Source organism: Hibiscus syriacus, unplaced genomic scaffold, assembly GCF_006381635.1.
Source record: "Hibiscus syriacus cultivar Baekdansim isolate YM2019G1 unplaced genomic scaffold, ASM638163v2 tig00111309_pilon, whole genome shotgun sequence".
Taxonomy (NCBI): domain Eukaryota; kingdom Viridiplantae; phylum Streptophyta; class Magnoliopsida; order Malvales; family Malvaceae; genus Hibiscus; species Hibiscus syriacus.
Genome location: NW_024063052.1, coordinates 418,733 through 437,060, shown reverse-complemented (window position 1 = coordinate 437,060; position 18,328 = coordinate 418,733). Strand labels below are relative to the sequence as shown.

The 18,328-nt window shown below is 38.1% G+C and overlaps 2 pseudogenes; both read left to right on the top strand.

The window, feature by feature from the left end:
• The first annotated feature begins 1,310 nt into the window (after positions 1 to 1,310).
• LOC120158159 lies at positions 1,311 to 3,728 on the top strand (annotated as a pseudogene).
• A 182-nt stretch (positions 3,729 to 3,910) lies between these two features.
• LOC120158176 lies at positions 3,911 to 5,376 on the top strand (annotated as a pseudogene).
• The last annotated feature ends 12,952 nt before the right edge of the window (positions 5,377 to 18,328 follow it).

The window sequence follows — 18,328 nt, the reverse complement described above, 5'->3', positions numbered from 1 at the left end:
ACCGTTTTAGTGAGTATCGATACTTACATAACGGTATCGAGACCAACACCTTGATATTGATACCAAAAATGTATTCTAGAAAAATGGATATCGATACTGGCTTTCTAATTTCGAGACTGAGAGGAGATATATGAAAAAAAATCAAGTATTTTTAAGCTTTGAAAATTATGTATAAATTATATAATAACTCAAGAACACTTAAGATTACTTTCACAATTAAAATATTTTATGACAAATTTTCATAAAATTATAAAATACAAATTTGAACAATATAAATAATTTCACAATTCATATTATATCAAAATCAAATATTGTTTCAATAATCTCTCCCTCTTCGACATAACAAAACCCTTTGTGAATTAATAAAAAAATCCTTTTGTGAAATTTTGCTTTAAAATAAGTTTGTCATATAAATTTTGTGAAAAATAAATCTTTCCCTTCGTAAAAATCTCTTTTGCTAGAAACAAATTTACACTTACACATATTTTTCTTACTTCTTATTATAACAAAATCAAATTAAGCTCTAAAAGAGAAAATATGTCAGTGTAATAGATAACTAAATAAATTTTAAACATTTAAAGAGAAAATCAAATTATACTTAACATAAGATAATAAAGTTCATAAACATAATATTACCAACAAGAGTATTTCACATACCAAAATAAAAAATATCAAATATAAACGATAATAAATAGTTGCATGGTAACATAATATTTGAGTTGTAATGCAAAATGTCTATTCTTTTAGAGGTGGTGCCCAAGATGAGGGAAGCATAAAATGATGACGCATCAATGGAAGCCATTTGTGCATTTAAGTTCTCAAAATTTTGAATCATGTAATCATACATGGTCTTTATGGTGATCTACTATTGAGGTGGTGACACATGAGGTGGTGACACATGAGGTTCTTTAAATTCGTTGTCTTCTTCAAATTTTAATTTCGTCAATCTCTTTAAATTGGATTTGAATTTCTTACGGTTTTGATTCTTCGATGGAGCAAGTGGAATAATGATTCGGGTTAGACATCGATAGAAGGTTTTGAAGAGTTTGTGGTGTCTAATCGGAAGGTTGATAATGAAGCTGAAGAGCCGAGGAAGGTAGAGGATGAGAAGGTTGTTGATATTGGACGTGGTTTATAGGGATTAAATTGATAGAATATTGAAATATTGAGAATTAAATTTTTAGAATTAGGATAAAATTAAAATTGTAAAAGTGATCAATAGTTGGAGGACTATCTGTATAGTTTACCCTTTTTCTCTTGTCGTCGTTAATTCTCCTTTCATGGAATCTCTATTGCTGCTATACCTAAAAATCTCACCTTTCCAGCAGACAGCGAAAACGAGTATTAGAAAACCAATAAGATGGCGCTATGGATGGAAGCAGGCTCTGAACCCAAATCTGAAACTGAAATTGCCGATCTCCAAGCCATTTCCGCCCTCAAAGAGTCAACTGCTCTCGAGCTCAAGGTTGTTTTTTTTCCCACCCTCTTTAATTCTTTCCAATCTTTAATCATCTTTAATCCTTTGGGGAAAATGGGTCTTCCAGGAGAACGGAAACGAGTTGGTGAAAAAGGGCAAAAAGCATTACCAAGAAGCCATCGACTGTTACACTAGAGCTATCAACCAGAAGGCTTTGAACGACCAAGACTCCTCCGTTTTGTACTCAAATAGAGCTCATGTAAATTTGCTCCTCGGGAATTTCCGCCGTGCGGTCACTGATTCTCAAGATGCCATTAAGCTCGCCCCTGCTAACATTAAGGTACTACTGTTTTTCACTTATTGTTCTTCCCTTTTTTGGTTCTTTAAAAATTGGGTCATTTGGTATGTTCATATTTAGGCTTATTATCGAGCTGCCAAGGCGTGTTTGTCGTTAAATCTGTTATCGGAGGCGAAATCTTATTGTGAAAGTGGGATTGAAAAAGATTCGAGTAATGAAGAGTTGAAGAAACTGGGAAAGCAGATTGATTTAAAGAAGCTGGAACAGGAACATCGTGAAGCTCAAGTTTCCAAGGCTCTTGTGGAGGCTAAGGTTTCCACTTTTGGATTCTGCAAAACCCATTTTCTTAATTAAACATAGAGGGAAAAAGAGTTTGAATCTTACGTTCATTTTGTTTGATTAGGGAATTGTTTCTGCTATTGAAGATAGAAGGCTGAAGCTTGGGAATGCAATGTATAGAGAACTTACCGGATTAAGGAAGCCGGTGTTGGAGAAAAACGGAATTCTTCATTGGCCTGTTTTGCTACTCTATGCGGAGGTTATGTCCAGTGATTTTATAGAGGACTTCTGTGAAACCGACATGTTTTCGGCTCATCTTGATATCATATCCATTCTGCTTTTATCCTTTATGAATCAAAATGCTTATTGGTTCACCATATGATTTATACTGTATTCATTTTATTTATGTAACTTATGTTTCCTTAACTTTCAAACATGTTTTCAGAAAGTTGCCCACCTTTACCATGGGATAAGAACAACCATTATACCCGTGAAGCTATTGAACTCTATTATGAGGTAAGTCTTGTTGGTTATGAATTGATGATTATGATGAAACCAAGCATCAAATTAACTGAACAAATTCTAGCTGAGTGTGCTGGCCATTGATATCTTATATTAGGTATAAAATGCCGTATATGCCTTTGCCAAGTATTTGTATTATAGTAAATGGCTGGTTGCCTACTTTTAGTATTGCACTTCGAAATCGAGTTTGTACCTGTGGCTGTCTTTATATAGCTGGTAGTCTATTAATGCTATGTTAGGTTGCAGTTGCTGGAATCGAAGACACTGAGGCTGTTTTCATAGCAGATTTTGATGGTATTCTCATTGTCCTTGATTTTTCACAGGCTGGTTCTGGGATTTGCCTGTCTAAGACCAAAATCCTCCGTTATCTCCTAGAAGGGACTGAAGCTGCTAATGTGGAAAGCATTGAAGAGAAGAAAAGGCAACTGATGGTTATCCTCATGGCAATTCTTCAGGTCAGTACTTTGCACTCTACCTTTCACATCAAAAATTTCTCTTTGTTAATGCGTATGTTGCTAGCGTTTCGCTGCTAGAATGAATTGATGAATCAGTGCAGGTTAGTCAGTCTTTCATCATGTTCTTTTTGTAAATATTGGTTTGTTTCTCTTTAAAGAAAAGGAATTGACCTCGTTTCCTCATTAATCTTGGTTATATTACACATTACCGCATTATTTTAGCTGAAGGACCTAGTGTTCGATGTATCAGGTTCATCCAAATGGGTCAAGTGAATGAAAAAAGAACACTTCATGATGTGTTGAAGAACCAACTTCATTATCCCAATGATACCAGGTCAGCTTTAGAAAGCATCTCTGCATGATTAATACGTACACGTGATGTTTTCCGTAACTATGAACATTTCCGTTATCTCCGTCTTTAATTATCTCGTGTTATTTCCTTGTTGCAGTCTTCTATGTTGTTTCAAAAGATCCACCTTTTATAAGGACTTCGTAACCGGAAATGGACCCTCCGTGTGAATTGAATGCGCCTGCTAGACAGCAAGCTTGGGGTGTATAAATTTACGCACTAGTGTATACAATGGTCGTGATGTTCATTGCCGAAACGTTTTTGTAGGTCGGAAGCAGCGAAGCCAAAGTTGTATTATTTTCCAATGATTTTTAGTGTATCAGTTGGCATTTTATAGTTATACAACAAAGACAAAGACAAACTAGAGAAAACTGGGTCTAGAATCAGCGATGGCCGCTCGTCTCGTTAAAAATTTCATATTCTAGTATATCTGGATTTTTTTAATATTACTAACTGAATTTTGTTAGTCTCTCTAATTCTGTTTAGATATCTCCTAGTCTAAAGGAAGTATGCCGACTCTTGGCGCTTAATTAATAGTACATAAAACCTTGAAAACACTGGAATCTATGCAGCTACGTCCACCATCCAATATGGCTGCTCTCACCTGCTCTGCAGTCGATCTTTGTCCTCTTCTCGGCTCTGCTGCCAATGCCACGGCTGCTGCCGAATATATATGCAATGGCTTTGACGCGGTTTCGAACAAGTTTGTTGCCGCCACGTATGCCATTGACAACACCTACCTTTTCTCAACATATTTTGTGTTCTCCATGCAGATCGGTTTCGCCATGCTTTGTGCCGGTTCGGTACGCTCCAAAAACACCATGAACATCATGCTTACCAATGTCCTCGATGCTGCCACCGGCGGTTTATCCTATTACCTCTTCGGCTTTGCTTTGGCCTACGGTTCTCCTTCCAATGGCTTCATCGGGAAACATTTTTTGGGGCTTGACAATTTCCCTGTCCCGTCGGCGGATTATAGTTACTTCCTGTATCAGTGGTCTTTCGCCATTGCGGCTTTCGGGATCACCAGTGGTTCTATTGCGCTTATTTGATATATTCTTCCTTCTTGACTGTTTGTTTACCCCATTGTGTCTCATTGGTTCTGGTCTGCCGATGGTTGGGAAACGCCGCGAGAAGACCACCTTTTGTTTGGTTCTGGGGTGATTGATTTTGCCGGTTCCAGTGTTGTTCACATGGTCAGCGGCATTGCCGGATTATGGGGCACCTGGATTGAGGGTCCTCGCATGGGTCGATTCGACAGTGATGGCAAGCCTGTGACATTACGTGGACATAGTGGTACATTGGTCGTACTAGGAACATTTTTGTTGTGGTTTGGTTGGTATGGTTTCAATCCGGGTTCGTTCCTCACCGTCGTGAAAACTTACGGTCAAACAGATTCCTCCTTCTACGGACAATGGAGTGCCATCGGAAGAACCGCCCTCACGACGACCATCGCGGGAAGTTCTGCGGCTTTGACTACTCTCTTTCGGCAAACGTTTGGCTCACGGGTCACTGAAACGTCAAAGATTCTGCAATGGTTTGCTCGGCGGGTTCGCAGCGATCACCGGCGGTTGTGCCGTCGTAGATCCGTGGGCGACTATCATTTGTGGATTCGTCGCTTCATGGGTCCTCATCGGATTCAACAAGCTGGCCAAGAATTTGGAATACGACGACCCATTGGAGGTGGCACAGCTTCACAGAGGTGTGGTGCATGGGGGATCATTTTCACCGGATTGTTTGCCAAGAAAGCTTATGTAAACGAGATATATCCAGGGAAACCCGGGAGACCGCACGGGCTATTCATGGGAGGAGGAGGACGGTTGTTGGGTGCACATTTGATCCAGATTTTGGTGGTGATGGGGTGGGTGAGCGCCACCATGGAGCCATTGTTTTTCTGCTACATAAGCTGGGGCTTTTGAGGAACTCGTCAGACGAGGAGATGGCTTGAATCGATGTGACTAGCCATGGAGGATTGGCCTATGAATTTCATGACGATAGTGATAAAACTATAAAAAATTCGTTTATGATCCCAAACATGGATACCTCTACTGTTTGATTTGGACCCAAGCTGGAATTGATAGAATAAGTATTTGAATTTTTCGAAGTACATGTATAATATAACGTCACCTAAAAGTGTAAGAAAACTTTAGGTATTAATTTTTAACGGAAAAATTGATGTGCCTCTTTGCTTTTCTGTAACGGAATTTCAGAGTATTAACTGTTGAAAAGTAAAGCAGTCGGCGGCTAAATTCAAAGTTGGCTGCAAATTTGACTTGGAAAGTGGAATGGGAAAATTGCACTTTTAGTTCTTGGACTTTAAGGTATTTATAATATTAGTCTTTAAGCTTCAACTATAAATACCTTAACCCATTTAGTTTCAAAATCATCTCAAATCATTCTAGCTTTCTCCCAATACTAGAGAATTTAAAGAGTTTTCTCCTTTTTATCAAGAGAGAATTGTTATTGTTTTCTCATTGTTAGATCAAGATAAGTTGTAATTCATATTTTCTCATAGTGAAATTCTTCTATCTTTGCTCGTGGTTTTTATCCTATATTATTTAGGGGTTTTCTATATAAAATATGTGTCTTTTTTTATCTTCATTTTTATTTTCTCAAATTATCAATTGCGATTTTGTTCTATTTGATAGATGTATTCTGCAACAATTGGTATCAAGAGCCAGATTAGATGTTTAATATCTACTTATTGTCTTTGTGGTTGCCACCAAAAGGTGGATCCTCTAACATAAGAAAATAAGAATGTATTACTCATTCTTTGAAGGTTCTAGAAAACTATTCACGATAGTAAAATAGTGGCAGCTATCCGTAATAGAAGTTATGACAACGAAATTTGATATTGAAAAATTCAATGAGAGAAAATTTTCATTGTGGAAATTGAAGATGAATACCATCTTGAGGAAAGACGGTTGTCTAGCAGCTACCAGTGAAAGGCCAGTAGATTTCACAGATGACAACAAATGGATCGAAATAGATGGAAATGCTATGTCAAACTTTCATCTAGAATTAGCAAATGAAGTATTGTCAAGCATCGAGGAGAAGAAGACAACTAAGGAGATATGAGATCATCTCACCAAATTGTACGAGGCCACATCGTTGCACAATAAAATTTTTCTTAAGAGGAAATTGTACACTCTACGAATGTCAGAATCTACTTCAGTGACAGAGCACTTAAACACACTGAACACTTTATTTTCTCAGCTTACATCTTTAAGCTGTATAATAGGAGAACAATAACGTACTGAACTTCTACTTTAAAGTCTATCTGTCGTATGATTAACTCATCATCAACTTGAAAAACAGTAATGTCACCAGTCTAGTCTTCGATGACGTTGCAACTGCTGTTCTACAAAAAGAAAATCGGCGCAAGAACAAGGAAGACAAACAAGCAAATCTGCAATAAGTAGAAGCGTTGACAACGATGAGAGGGAGATCAACAGAACGTGGCCAAAGCAGCAGTCATAAACATGGTAGATCGAAGTCGATAAGCAAAAAGAATTTAAAGTGCTACAACTATAGAAAGAATGGTCACTTGAAGAAGGATTGTTGGAGTCTAAATAAAACCTACAATCCACAAGGCAATACCGCAAACACTTCAGATGATGGAGATACTCTATGTTGTGAAGCGTTAACCACCGTGGAAGGCATAAGAGATTTAAAGATATATGGCTCCTTGATTCAGGAACAACATATCACATGACCTCAAGAAGAGAATGGTTCCATCATTATGAACCTGTCTCAGGAGGATCTTTGTATAGTTGCAATGATCATGCCATAGAAATCGTTGGTGTGGGAACCATCAAATTGAAGATGTATGATTGAACAATTAAAGTTGTTCGAGATGTGCGACACTTGAAAGGCCTGAAGAAAAATTTATTATCCTACGGATTGTTGGATAATAATGCAAGAAAGATTGAAACACGGAAAGGAATCATGAAGGTGTTCCGTGGAGTGCTGGGGTGATGAAAGGCGAAAAGAGCAACAAACTTGTACATGCTGAAGAGACTTTGCTAGAAACAGAAACCTCTGTTGCCTCATGTAGTTCAGATTCTGCAATGCTATATGACATCAGAAACTTGGACACATGTTAAACAAGGAATGAAAGTCCTTGTGGAGCAAAGTTACTTCTAGGCTTAACAAAGGTATCACTTACTTTTTGAGCATTGCATAACAGTAAAACACACTGGTTGAAATTAACACGTCAAATTCTAGAGGCAAAAATGTTCTAGAATTGGTTCATTCTGACGTATGGCAAGCACCAGTTACATCCCTAGGTGGATCAAAATACTTTGTCTCATTTATTGATGACTACTCCAGGAGATGTTGGGTGTACCATATTAAAAAGAAGTCAGATGTGTTTTCATCTTTCAAAAACTTCAAAGCGCGAGTGGAACTTGATTATAGAAATAAGATCAAGTGTTTTAGAACAGATAATGGAGGAGAATACACAACTGAAGAATTTGATGACTTTTGCAGAAAATAAGACATCAAAAGACAGTTCACAGTGGCAAACACTCCTCAACAAAATTGAGTGGCAGAGCGGATGAACAGAACCTTGTTAGAAAGAACACGAGCAATGTTGAGAGCTGCAGGCCTAGAAAAATAATTTTGGGCAGAAGCAGTCAATACCACCTGTTATTTGGTGAATCGAGCTCCATCAACTGCAATAGAGCTGAAGACACCAATGGAGATGTGGATTGGTAAACCAGCTGATTATTCAAACCTCCATGTATTTGGAAGTATAGTGTATGTGATGTACAACTCCCAAGAAATTTCAAAGTTGGATCCAAAATCCAGGAAATGTAAATTCTTGGGGTATGCTGATGGAGTAAAGGGGTATGCTGATGGAGTAAAGGGGTATCGCTTGTGGGATCTCACTGCCCGCAAAGTCATTATTAGCAGGGATGATATCTTTGTAAAAGATAAACTACGAAAAAAAGAAGACGATGATAGCGCTGAAAAGTCAGAGACTACACAAATATATGTGGAAAAGGAGGTTGAACAAGGAGATTCTTCAGAAGCAGAACCAACACATGATGAACAAGAATTAGAGAGTTCTAAAGCTCCAACAACTCGTCAATCAGTTCGTGTTAGAAGACGTCCCAATTGGCACTCAGATTATGTTATAGAAGGAAATATTGCATACTGCCTTTTAACAGAGGACAGTGAGCCATCAACATACCAGGAGGCAATAAACAGCTCAGATGCTTCACTATGGATGATGGTAATCCAAGAAGAAATTGAATCCATTCATAAAAATAATACATGGGACATTATGCCACTACCACAAGGAAGATAGCCAATTGGTAACAAATGGGTCTTTAAAATCAAGCAAAATGGTAACGATCAAGTTGGGAGGCATCGTGCAAGACTGGTGGTCAAAGTATCTGCTAAAAAATAAGGTATTGATTTCAATGAAATTTTTTATCCTGTGGTTCGACTAACAATAGTTCGAGTAGTCTTGGAAATGTGTGCTACATTGAACTTACATCTAGAGCAGCTAGATGTTAAAACAACTTTTATTCATGGAAATATTGAATAAGAGATTTATATACTCCAGCCTGAAGGTTTTGAAGATGAAGAAAAAGAAAAGAATAACTTGGTTTGCAGGTTGAACAAATCTCTGTACGGCCTAAAGCAGGCGCTGAGGTGTTGATATAAGAGATTTGATTCATTCATTATGTGGCTTGGATACAACAGACTTAATGCAGACCCTTGTGCTTATTTCAAGAGGTTTGGTGATAACGATTTTGTTATATTACTGTTGTATGTGGATGGCATGTTGGTTGCAGGACCCACCAAAGATCATATTGAAGAATTGAAGGCACAACTGGCTAGGGAATTTGAAATGAAGGACTTGGATCAGTAAACAAGATACTGGGGATTCAAATTCATTGAGACAGAAGTAATATGAAGATTTGGTTTTCACAAAAGAATTACTTGAAGAAGATCTTGTCACGATTCAACATGCAAGATTGTAAGTCAATTTTTACCCCTCTTCCTATTAACTTCAAATTATCCTCTAGTATGAGTCCTAGCAGTGAAAAAGAGAGGAATGTAGATGTCTCAAGTATCATATGCATCGACAGTGCGAAGTTTAATGTTCGCTCGCTATGATATGCACAAGACCAGACATTGCACAAGCAATGGGAGAGGTTAGTCGGTACATGGCGAATCCAGGCCAAGAGCATTAAGAAAAAAACAATGAGGTACAAGGTAGAAAGACTGGTGTGAAGAGATGATTGTTTCCAATCAAATTTTCAAGTGGGAAATTATTGAAAAGTAAAGTAACTGGTGGCTAAATTCAAAGTTGGCTGCAAATTTGACTTGGAAAGTGGAATGGGAAAATTACTCTTTTAGTCCTTGGACTTTAGGATATTTACAAGATTAGTCCTTAAACTTCAACTATAAATACCCTAACCCATTTAGCTTCAAAACCATCCCAAATCATTCTAGCTTTCTCCCAAAACTAGAGAATTTAGAGAGTTTTCTTGAGAGTTGTTTTCTCCTTTTTATCAAGAGAGAATTGTTATTGTTTTCTTCTTCTTAGATCGAGAGAAGTTGTAATTCTTATTTTCTCATAGTGAAATTTTTCTATCTTTGCCCGTGGTTTTTACCCTATATTATTTAGGGGTTTTCCACATAAAATATATATCTTTTTTATCTTCATTTTTATTTTCTCAAATTATCAGTTGCAATTTTGCTCTATCTGATAGTCATATTCCGCAACATTAACTTGATAGTCAATTTGCAATTTTAGCCTTTTAGGTACTAAATTAAATTAAAAAAATTAAATATAATTTAAGGATCAAAATAGCATTTAACCCTTGAAAAAAATAATTTTTATATATTTCCTTTATGTACTTTTTGTTTCTAATTGTTGCTTGCTGAAATGTTTTATGTTACGTGTTTTCTAGAAAATATCTTTATTTTTTTGTAATTCTATTTTTTATATTTTATTTTTAAAATAATTTTATTTTTTTAATATTGAAAAAAATAAAATTATGCTCTACTAAAAATATTTTAATTAATCATTCCTACCATACAAAGTTATTCATATTTCTCACCAATTCAAAATCATCAATCTCGTATTTTTTCATCTCATGTGTTTAATCTCATAACTTCTAAATAACCACCCATAAAAAAGATGATAAAAATGTGAAAATTAATCTATATAAAATAATGACATGGAAATAAAAGTATGAACTGAGAGCTGAAATAATTTATCGTTCCAGGAAAAGAATGAATATAATAAAAAAGTTAATTAATCTAATTATTAAATTATAAAGTAAGAAAATCAAAAGACTTGGTTTCAGGAACTCATTTAGAGTGGAGGCACAAGGATTTAGTGATGGCATCTAGATACTTTGGGACGAGGATATCAACATCGAATTCAAACAAATTGCCAACCAATTCATACATGGAAGATACCGAAGTAAAGCTAGCACTGAATGGAAAGTTTTCACAGCAATTTATGCGAGTACACAACTAGAGAAGAGAAAGCTGCTAGGGGATAAGATTAAACAATTAGATCCTGGAGATTGAGTCACATGGATATTAGGCGGAGACTTTAATGTTATTTTAAATCGTAATGAGAGGAGAGGTGGAGCTCCTAGGGGAGCAGGAATAAGAGAGAGTTCTGCAAACTTTGTTTTTGACACAGGATTGCAAGACATGAGCGTCAAAGGTAGTGAATTTACATGGAGAAGGGGCAATCTCTACCAAAGGTTGGATAGATGCCTAGCCAATGAAAAATGGTTAAATCGTTACCCGAATGCCGTAGTTGAGCACCTTGAGAGTATTAGATTAGATCATCGACCAATTTTACTGCGGCCAACTTGTACAAAGAACAAACAATCAGATCGCCCATTTCATTTCATCGCTACTTGGATTAACCACCCACTCTTCAAGGATCTTTTGGAATCAAACTCTGAAAGACTCAAGAAACGAATGGTGTTCCGTTATGCTATAAGAGGTGATTGTTGAAAAGTCAAATTGATGAATTCAATTTTGGCAGCATGAATTCAAGAGTGGCAGCCGGCGGCTGAATTTGGACCATGGGGCTACTGATTTTTTGTCAAAGTTTGGCAGGTTTGTTTTTGTTGAAAAATGGTAAAGAGAAAATTGAAATTAGTACTTGGACTTTAGGGTATTTACAATATTAGTCCTTAAGCTTCAACTATAAATACCCTAACCCATTTAGCTTCAAATCATCCCCAAATCATTCTAGCCCTCTCTTAAGTGTTTTTGTAAACACCTGTAAATTTTCTCCCTTTAGTAAAAGATCTGCAGCAGTCCGGAGACGTAAGCATAATTGGCTGAACTCCGTTATCAATTTCATGTATTATTTTTCCACTTTTATTTTGCATTCTCACTAATCTGGTTATAGGAAAATTACTCGTTTATTTCCCAACAACTGGTATCATGAGCTTTTGGTTGTGAATTTCGGTTTTTCTGCGAGGTTACTATTCATGTGAATAGTGAATAGTAAAATTTGGTCGGTGATACGAGTTTGTCGATGGAGGTGTTCTAATATACGGTGGTTCACAGAAATTGTCAGAAACGATCCAAACAAATCCAGATTCGAGTGTGAGCGATAGCTGCAGACGAATGGAAGGTGAAAATTGAGAAGTTGGATGGTGCGCTCAAGACATTCTTGGATAGACTTAGACCAGGGGAAATGCTCGGGAGAGAGCAAGGTGATGCCCAGGGACTTTCGGAGGCCATAGATGTAGCTGGAAAGCTGACTGAGCTTGCAGGTGACAAGCCAAGTAGCGATGTGTCGTCCAGGACCATGCCCAGAGATAATGGAAACAGTGGTGGAGACCGGGAAAAGGTGCAGCAGGGAGATGGTAGAGGAAGCTCTTCGAATGGCCAATGTGAGCCATCGACTATTAATAGTTAAGGAAAGCCATCAGGAAATAATGGTAAGGCTAAGTCTGGGGCGAAGAAGAAGGTGAGCAAGGAAAAGCTTAAGTACTACTTCTGTGATGGTCCTCATTTGATTAGAGGATGTCCCGAGAAGCGTCACCTTACAACCATTATGAAGAGGATGGGAGAAGGAGAAGGAGAAGTAGCAGGAATTGGTGTGGTTGCAAGTGTTAAAGCTACCAAGCCAGGGAAAAGACTTGGTCCGATTGATGGGATCAATGCGGCCAAGCAAGAACGAGTCGAGGGAAGGTTGTTGGTATTGAGACAACCGAACCCATAAGAAAGCCCGATGTGATTGCGAGTGTCCAAGCAATCAACTCAGGAGCAAGACTTGGAGAGATTAAATATTCCAAAGTAGTCGAATCAAGGGGCAGGCATGGTGCGACTACAAGTTCTCAAGTAGTCAGCCTAGGATCAAAACATGACGAGACTGCAGGTGTCAAAGTAGTCGAGCATAGGAAGGGACCCAGTACGATAGCAAGGGATAAAGCCGTCAAGTCGAGGTGCAAAGTGAGCAAGTCCGCTCATAGTATGTTAGGATGGAGGCGTGGTTCAAGTTGATGCGTCTCAGGCATAAAGGGACACTTAAGGAGTATGTGAGCCGATTTAGAAGACTCATGCTCAAAGTACCAAGTTTGATTGAAGAAGATGTGTTCTTTACCTTCATGTTCGGATTAAAGCTGTGGGCAAAGAAAGTGTTGGAGCAAAGGGAATTCAAAGAGTTGTCTAAAGCCTTGACAACCTCTGAGTCCATCAAAGAATTTGAAGTCAAGAAGAACAAGACTTCCAAAGCAAAGCCGAAAGCCGAGGGTAGTGAAAAGATATTCCATGATGAAGGCAAGTCGAAGGATGAGGAATGTTGTTCCTCGAGTGGCAGAGAAAGTCCACTCAATGATGAACCAGATGATGGATATGTGGAATATGTGTGCAGGCTTGGCACAAGTTCAAGTGTCAAAGATGCTAAGCCGAGGGTAAGAGTCGAACAAACGAAGGGCGCAAACTTAAGATGCCAGAAGTGTTGCGAGATTACCCGAGGAGAGCCGAGTCATCCAAGGTGATGGATAAGCCCAAGATCGAGTTGTCCAGAGAGGAGGATGAACCCAGGATCGAAGGGGCATTGAGAGTTGACTCAATAAGGTTCATTTCTGCCAAGGTGAGTAGAAGCCAAGTGCAAGAGGAGTTGGCCATGTCCAAAGAGTTTGCCAAGTTTGTTCGTGTAGAGAACATGGCTTCAAAGATCATCTTAAGAGAAGAGTCGAAGTAGGGGATTGTCAAGGATGTTCAAGTGAGGAACAATCATTCAAAGGCTATTGTACAAGGGTCGAAGAAAGCCAAGTTGTTGAGAGACAAGGAAACCACGGAGAAACTGCCCATTTACAAGGTGGGAAGTGAGTTCCAACCTTCGTGTTAGAAAGGAAGAGGCAAGAAGAGGCATCAGACTTGCCGTGAGAAAGTGTCGATGCATGATGGCGCAAATAACTCCAATGAAAATGGTTCGATACGAGGAGTGTCAGACTTAGGGAAGAAGAAGGGCTGACGCAGATTTAGAGTAACAAGACCATAAATGCTGCTGCATCGATAGAGGTGTGAAGACATATTAAAATCAGTCTTCAAGTGGGAGATTGTTGAAAAGTCAAATTGATGAATTCAATTTTGCAACAAATTTATGAATTCAATTTTGGCAGCATGAATTCAAGAGTTACAGCCGGCGAGTGAATTTGGACCATGGGGCTGCTTATTTTTTGTTAAAGTTTGGCAGGTTTTTTGTTGAAAAATGGTAAAGGGAAAATTAAAATTAGTACATGGACTTTAGTTACAAGATTAGTCTTTAAGCTTCAACTATAAATACACTAACCCATTTAGCTTCAAAATCATCCCCAAATCATTCTAGTTCTCTCTCATGTGTTTTTGTAAACACTTGTAAATTTTCTCCCTTTAGTAAAAGATCTACAGCAGTCCGGAGAAGTAAGCATAATTGGCTGAACTCCGTTATCAGGTTCGGGTATTATTTTTCCGCTTTTATTTCACATTCTCACTAATCTGGTTATAGGAAAATTACTCGTTTATTTCCCAATAGTGATTTCCCCAAACTAGCAGCAGAAAAACTAGAGACTGTAATAGCACCAATGTCGGATGAAGAAATCAAAGGTGTAATCTTTGAGATGAACCCATGGAAAGTGCCAAGTGTAGATGGGATGCACGCTTTGTTCTATCAGCGAAACTGGAAGGTAGTAAGCAATTCAGTCAGCCAATTTGTGTAAAACCTATTTAATGGAGGTCCAATGGAAGAGAGTCTGAATCGTACTCTACTCGTCCATATACCGAAAAATCAAAGCACTAGAATACTTGTCACAGTTTCGACCAATAAGCCTTTGTTCAGTTCTTTACAAGGTAGTGAAAAAGATCATGGTTAATCGTTTAAAGTCGTTACTGACGGAATGGATCTCACACACTCAAGCTAGCTTCGTTCCTGAACGATCCATAACGGACAACATAATCATAACCCAAAAAGTAATCCATTCAATGCGAAGGAAGTAAGGTAAACGAGGTTGGATGGCAATAAAAATTGATTTGGAAAAAGCCTACGATAAACTTGAATGGTCATTCATTGAAGATACACTGCAAGACATTGGTCCCCCAGTAATTTTTATTGACAGAATTATGCAATGTGTCTTATCAGTATCTACACAAATCCTATGGAACGGATTGATGACGAACTCATTCAAACCAACCAGGGACATTCGACAAGGGGATCCGATATCACCCTACTTATTTGTAATGTGCATGGAAAGACTAGCACAAGCGATCAACCGCAATGTGAAAGACAAAAAATGGAAACCTTTCAAAACCTCCAAAGAGAGTCCTAAAATTTCACATATTTTCTTGCAAATGATATGATTCTATTCACGGAAGCTTCGACTGATCAAATTAACATCATCCGGAAAACAATGAAGGACTTTTGCGAAGCATCAGAATAAAATGTCAGCATTGAAAAGACGAATATATATTTCTCAAAAAACATCCCAGAGGAGACAAGGAACACAATAAAAGGAATGATCGGGTTTAAGGAGGTATCAAATTTGAGTAAATACCTCGGGGTACCATTGCTACCCGGGAGATCAACGAGAGGAGCCTATAGGTACGTGGTTCAAAAGGTTCAAGACAAGTTGGCAGGGTGTAAAGTGAAACAACTATCACTAGCGGGGCGCTTCACATTAGCAAAGGCTGTTTTAACAGCAATACTGGCATACATGATGCAATCAATCGAAATAACCCAAGGTGTTTGCGCATAAAATGAGAGGCTAATTAGAAGATTTATATGGGGCCACTCGTATGATAAGTACGATGTCAATCTAATTAGATGGGATAACATCTGTAAGCCATGCTCGAAAGGTAGTTTAGGGATAAGAAAACTTATACAACAGAACAGAGCATTTCTTATGAAAGTAGCGTTCCAACTGATAAGAAATAAGAACCATCTTTGGGTACAAGTTTTAAGAGCAAAATAAAAGTGGGGAGAGTCGATACCAGAATCCTTGAAGACAAAAAATTGTTCACAACTTTGGAGAGGGCAAAGCAAAGTTTGGAAACGAAACGAGAAAATGAGCTATGTGGAACATAGGCAATGGTCGAAACATCAAGTTCTGGATGAACCCCTGGCTAAATGAGAAGGAACCACTAATCAAGTATGTTCAGAACGTGAATATTCAAGATTCATAATTACAGACAATTACTTCCATGGTTACCAAGGATGGAGACTAGAAATAGACTGAATTTGAGATACGACTACCAAGGAATATTTTGCTTAAAATAGCAGCGATCGAACCACCACTCCCAACGTTCCAAGATGACACACCAGGATAGAAAGGAAGGGAAGATAGGAAGTTTTCAGTCAAATATGCTTATCGCATGTTCAATGATCAACCCAACACAGAGAAAAATCCAACGTGGAAGACAATCACTAAATTCAGATGAATACCGAGAGTTAAAACTTTTCTATGGCTCGCCGCTAAGGAAGCTTTATTAACGAACAAAGAACGATACCGCAGAAACCTATCAACCGAAGTAAAATTCATGGAATGCAACTGTTGGAAAAGTCAAACAAAGGGGGCTAAAGAATTCAACAAAGGGAGCTGGGAGCTACATTTTCAACTAAGGGAGGCCACCGAATTCGATGGAATTGTGCACCGAATTAGATGCAATTAATTGTGTTGAAATTTTGAGATGGGTAAATTGCACTTTAGTCATTGCTCTTTAAGGTATTTTCAAAGATTAGTCCCTAAGCTTCAACTATAAATACCCTTACCCATTTAGCTTCAAAATCATCCCAAATCATTTCTTTCTCCCAATACTAGAGAGTTTTCTTGTGAGTAGTGAGTGTTTTGTAAACACCTGTAAATTTACTCTCTTAGTAAAAGATCTGCAGCAGTCCGGAGATGTAGGCATAATTGGCTGAACTCCGTTATCAATTTCGGGTATTATTTTTCTGCTTTTATTTCGCATTCTCACTAATCTGGTTATAGGGAAATTACTCGTACTTCTTTATTTCCCAACAACTGGTAATAAGAGCTTTTGTTTGTAAATTTTATTAATTTTTTGCGAGGTTACTATTCATTATTATTTACATGAATAGTAAATTTTATGAATAGTAAATTTTTTTTGGAGATACGAATTTGTCGATGGAGGTGTTCTAATACACGGTGGTTCGCAAGAATTGTCAGAAACGATCCAAACGAAGCCATATTTGAGTAGGAGCGAAGGCCGCAGACAAAGGGAATGTGAAAATTGAAAAGTCTGATGGTGCAAACTTTGGCTTTTAGAAGATGCAGATTGAAGATTTTCTGTACCAGAAAAATCTATATCAACCTCTCTCAGGAAAGCAACCAGAGGGCATGAAGAATGAAGATTGGGCTCTTCTAGACAGACAAGCCCTCGGAGTTATCCGACTGACGTTATCTCGCAATGTTGCTTTCAATATAGCAAAGGAAATACCCGCAGCGGGTGTTATGGTGGCTCTCTCCAATATGTATGAGAAGTCATTGGCCTCAAACAAAGTTCATTTGATAAGGCGATTATTCAATTTGTGGATGACGAAAGGGGCATCAGTGGCTCAACACGTAAATGAACTCAACACAATCATAACCCAGTTGAGTTCCGTGGAAATTGAATTTGATGATGAGGTTCGAGCTTTAATTCTCTTATCATCTTTACCAGACAGTTGGAATGCTACTGTTACAGGAGTCAGCAGCTCGTTGGGAAATAACAAATTAAAATTCGACGATGTTCGGGATCTGGTATTGAGTAAAGAAATTCGACAGAGAGAATCGGGTGAAGCATCAAGCTCCTCAGCCTTGCACACAAAGTCTAGAGGGAGAACTTCAGAAAGAAATTCAAATCGTGGCATATCGAAATCCAGAAGGGGAAAATCAAGAACGAAAAAAAAAGATTTTACCTGTTATAATTGTGGCAAGAATGATCACTTTAAAAGAGATTATCGAGCACTGAAGAAATATACCAGTGCACAGGAATCTACCAACATGACATAGAAGACAGGTGATGCCATGATTCTAAGCGTCAACAGTCCGATTGAATCATGGATCTTGGATTCAGGGGCATATTTTAACTCCACCCCATGCCGAGAAATCATGGAGAACTATGTCAGTGGTGATTTTGGGAAGGTTCATCTAGCTGATGATGAAACCTTAAAGATCGTCGGAAAAGGAGACATCCGATTAAAGTTCCCAAACCAGACCACCTGGACGCTGAAAGGAATGAGACATATTCTTGGCCTCAAAAGAAATTTGATTTCTGTTAGACAGCTTGATGGAGAAGGATTTAGTACAATATTTTCAGGCTGTGAATGGAAGATTACCAAAGGAGCACTCGTCATTGCTCGTGGTAAGAAGACTAATACTCTCTATGTAACCTCAAACTTAGAGAATATCATTGTTACAACAGATGCTAATGGAAAATCAAACATATGACACCAAAGGCTTGGCCATATGAGCGAGAAAGGGATGAATACACTTTTGTCAAAAAGGAAGCTTCCGGATCTAAAGAAT